Genomic DNA, 5250 nt, shown 5'->3' with positions numbered 1-5250 from the left:
TTTAATAGAAAATAAACTGGCGTCACTAAGCCACAACATGAATCAGGTCTGAAATTAGTGGTGGAGAAATTGGCTCCAATTACCATTGTGTTTATTGACCCCCCCCCCCCCCTCCCGGTTGGTCAGAATCCTATTCGCTAGCACGAGTTAATTTGTTTTTCTCTGATTGTTATTGATGGCCAGAGCTGCAGAGCTGCTGTGGAATGGAAATGTTTTTCCTAGCCAGAGTTAATAGGTCTAAGTGGGAATTGACTTTCGCTACACAACACTAACCAGACACAAAGCTTTGCTCATCCGTTACAACTATGTGTCAGGAAGATGAGAGGGGGTTGCTGAGTCCAACATGGAAAGGGATTTTTTTTTGTTATCCAGGTGAATATTTATTTGTAAAGGGTTGTGTGCTGTACACAAATAAAAGATAGCACTGAAAACAAAGTGATGTTGGGGAATTAAGTCTGTTGACTGGCTGGAGGCCAGAACTAGAGACAAAACAGGTAAAACAAATAATCCAGTAGGTTTATGTCAATAATTATGAAATACATTTGTCTAATAAAAATACACATTTTGTCTAATAACCTCAAACTATCTGCGAAGATGACGTTCGTCTGTCAAGGCAAGGTGCCTACCCAGAAAACCACAATTGGTTCTGTGAAAGTTCCTAGAACATTTATTAGGTTGCGGAAAATGTACTCGTAATACAAAACCTATCCAGCCAGTCGTGCTGATGATTATACAACGTTTGTATAAAACATTTGCCTGATGTTGCAAGAACACATTTTCTCTGTTGTTTAAAAGGTTCCCAGAATGTTTCGTTAGGTTGTGGAAACAGTCTGGTGGGAACATTGTGGGGACATCACAAAATATATGTTCTCAAAACACAAAAAACTGTCCAGTTGTGCAGATTAATATACAAAACTTAAACCCTTATGTTACAAGAATGTTCCCGAACCACATTTTGTATCTTCTTCCTAACACATTTCTTTAGGTTGTGGGAACAATGTGGGGATATGACATAAGACAGGTTCCCAAAACACTAAAACTGTCCAGTTGAGCTGACTTTCAGATAATGTTTGTCTTTGATGCAAGAATGTTGACAGAACAGCTTTTCTGAGTTCTTTAAAGGCTCCCATAACATTTAATTAGGATGTGGAAACAGTGTGGGCACATTACAAAATATGCTCCGTTGTGATGACATTCATACAATGTTTAAGCTAGGGTGCACAGGACATTCCCTTAACGTAGTAAGAATGGTGACAGAACACCTGGTCTAAGTTATTTAACGGATTCCAGAACATTTAATTAAGTTATGGGAGTTGTCTGGGAAGTTGCAAAAATATTCTTATGATATTCACGAAGGTTGCACAGAACATTCCCACATTGTTGCACAATGTTCCGTAATTTCCAAATAAGTATTTTAGGCTTCACATAATATTCCATACAGTATACATTTTAAATTGTATTTTATGTCCTCAGAAAATGTCAAGTTCATTTAGAAAATGTTATACTAAAGTTTTACCTCAACATTCTCAGTATACACATTTCTAGCTCCTTAAAGCATAAGAAAGCAGATTGGAATACATCTTCATTTTTTTTCTCTCCAGATTTAATAGCATTTTTTCCCCATATGACATTTGAACAACATTTAATCATACAAACACAACCATATTTTTTACATTCTTTTAATGTTCTTGGGGTGTTATCATGCTAATGTTAGCTAAAACCCTAACTAGAACAATGGGAATCTTAGCTAATATTCTGCGAATGTTCACGGTTAGCTCTGTAGTTTTTGTTATTGAGAATGCTGTGTGTCCTCATTGACCACCACTGGTCTTCCTGTTAATGAATGTTTAATTATGCGCAGCAGAACCAGATTTAGAATCCCAAAGCAAGAGCTGTGAGATGCTTCTCCTGGTCATTAGCGTGGCATGATCGCTTAGCGCCCCTGCATTCACTCACGCTTCGACAAAAAAAACAGTGTAGTGCACGAGGGCCCCCGCTGACCCAGGGGACTGGGTGATTCCGCTCTCCGAAGCCGACGTGAGTAAGGTTTTTAATCAGATCAACACTCGTAAATCCGCAGTATGAAAATTGGTATTCCAGAGAGCGGTATTCCAGAGAGCGTTATTAGAGCATGCGCAGAACAGCTGGCAGGCATATCCACAGTTATTTGCAACCTCTCTTTGTCCCAGTCTCCAATCCCCAAGTCTCAAGCTGACCACCATCATATCTGTCCTCAAGAACTCTAAGGCTACATGCCACAATGACTACCACCCTGTAGATCTCACATCTGTAATCATGAAGGCTAGTTATGGCACACATCTACTCAATCATCCCAGACACCCTAGACCCACTCCAATTTGCATACCGCCCCAACAGATCCATAGACGATACAATCTCAATTGCACTCCACACTGCCCTCACCCACCTAGATAAGAGGAATACCTATGTGAGAATGCTATTCATTGACTGCAACTCAGCGTTCAATACCATGGTCCGCTCCAAGCTCGCCACAAAGCTTGGGACCATAGAACTGAACCCCTCCCTCTGCAACTGGATCCTTGACTTCCTGATGGTCTGACCCTAGGTGGTGAGGGTAGGCAATATTACCTCTGCCATGCTGACCCTCAACACAGGGGATAAGTTTCTTCCTGTACTCATTTTTCACCCATGACTGTGTGGCCACGCACAACTCCAACTCCATCATCAACACACAAACACTGTTTCCCATGCTTGTTTAATGAACCAGAAACAATTAATGAACATGCACCTGTGGAACGGTCGTTAAGACACTAACAGCTAACAGACGGTAGGCAATGAAGTTCACAATTGTGAAAACTTAGGACACGAAAGAGGCCTTTCTACTGACTGAAAAACATCAAAAGAAAGATGCACAGGGTCCCTGCTCATCTGCGTGAACATGCTTTAAGCATACTGCAAGGAGGCATGAGGACTGCAGCTGTGGCCAGGGCAATAAATTGCAATGTCCACACTGTGAGACGCCTAAGACAGTGCTACAGGGAGACAGGACGGACAGCTGATCGTCCTCGCAGTGGCAGACCACGTGTAACAACACCTGAACAGGATCAGTACATCCGAACATCACACCTGCGGAACAGGTACAGGACGGCAACAACAACTGCCCGAGTTACACCAGGAACGCACAATCCCTCCATCAGTGCTCAGACTGTCCGCAATAGGCTGAGAGAGGCTGGACTGAGGGCTTGTAGGCCTGTTGTAAGGCAGGTCCTCACCAGACATCACTGGCAACAACGTCGCCTATGAGCACAAACCCACTGTCGCTGGACCAGACAGGACTGGCAAAAAGTGCTCTTTACTGATGAGTCGCAGTTTTGTCTCACCAGGGGTGATGGTCGGATTCGTATTAATCGTCGAAGGAATGAGCGTTACACCGAGGCCTGTAATCTGGTGCAGTCCGTGAGGAGGAGATGGACTGCAGTACTTAATGCAGCTGGTGGCCACACCAGATACTGACTGTTACTTTTGATTTTGTCAGGGACACGTTATTCCATTTCTGTTAATCACATGTCTTTGGAACTTTTTCAGTTTACGTCTCAGTTGTTGAATCTTGTTATGTTCATACAAGTATTTACACATGTTAAGTTTGCTGAAAATAAATGCAGTTGACAGTGAGAGGACGTTTCTTTTTTTGCTTAGTTTACATGATTCCACATGTGCTATTACATAGTTTTGATGTCTTCACTATTATTCTAGAATTTAGAAAATAGCAACCATAAAGAAAAACCCTTGAAGAAGTAGGTGTGTCCAAACTTTTGACTGGTACTGTAGGTTCATTACTTCACGCTCTGGCTGGGTAATTCATTAAACCCTCCCCAGAGCACCCAACTCTTGCCATGCAGGGTTTTTTGGCAGAGCTGCTCTAGCTGAAAAGGAATCCGCCCCTCCTGACACTCCTTTGAAACTCGGCTGGTGAAGGGGCAAGGGGAATAATTTGTTTTTCTAAGGGTTCATTGGAGATCGAGGAGTCAGACAGTGAACTGCTAATTGCAACGCTAGCTGCCTTCATACATCACTGCGGATAATGTCACTAATTCAACAGTATGTTGACTATTTGTTTGGCTTGAATGATCCCCAGATGTAATGGCGAACTGGAGAGGTTGGGTGGAATGAGAGCAGAGGGGGTGGGTCGAATGAGCAGAGGATTCTCATTAAATGGCTCGATTCAGGGAATGGCATCTGTCTCTGACTGAACCAGTCCAGTAATTAAATACATTACCGATGGAGACTCGACTGTCACGCTCGTTGAAAGATGGATTGGACCAAGGTGCAGCGTGGTAGGCGTACATTTTACATTTATTTTAAATGACACCAAAAAACAACAAAAGACAAAACGAACGTAAAGCTACATGCAGTGCAGAAAGCAACTACACGCAAACAAGATCCCACAAGCTAAGGTGGGAAAAAGGGCTGCCTAAGTATGATCCCCAATCAGAGACAACGATAAACAGCTGCCTCTGATTGGGAACCATACTAGGCCAACAAAGAAATAGAAACATAGATTTGCCCACCCAAGTCACACCCTGACCTAACCAAATAGAGAGTAAAAAAAGGCTCTCTAAGGTGAGGGCGTGACATTGACATATGTCCCAAATGGCACCCTTTTCCCTACATAATGCACTGCATTTGACCAGAGCCCAATGGGTCCTGGTCAAAACTACTGCACTACAGTATATAGGAAATAGAGTGTCATTTGTGACACACTTTGGATATCTAAACATACAATGTGCTTGTTTACCCTGTCTTGGAATATTTCTGTTTCAAAGGAGAGAGACTTTTGGATTTCTTCAAAGAATCATACTTTAATATCGATTAATTAATGCAATAATGGAGCTGGTCAACGACCCCCCGTAAGTGATCACCGAGAGCCCAACGAGCAGAACTGAGCCACAGCATTTTATAGCAAAGTATATCCTCCTGAATGTTCATGACAAACAACAGATGTGTCGAATTATACAAAGGTACATTGTGCTATCAAGCAACAGACAGCAAGGTTTACATTGCGCCAGGTTTCTGTCTCTAAGTCATTTACTGCTTGTTTATACAGAAATACTAATGCAACACGGGACACTAGGTCCTTCCCTCAAATGATAAAGTCAGTATTCATCTGCGATATCAGAGATATAAACTGGAGGGAGGGTTTGCCTGGCACAAGCCGACAGACCAACATTTCACACAGACACTAATCATGGAATGGGATGTAGTCTTTAGGTT

This window comes from Salvelinus sp. IW2-2015, linkage group LG8 (assembly GCF_002910315.2).
Source record: "Salvelinus sp. IW2-2015 linkage group LG8, ASM291031v2, whole genome shotgun sequence".
NCBI classification, from domain to species: domain Eukaryota; kingdom Metazoa; phylum Chordata; class Actinopteri; order Salmoniformes; family Salmonidae; genus Salvelinus; species Salvelinus sp. IW2-2015.
This window is presented reverse-complemented; position numbering follows the sequence as displayed.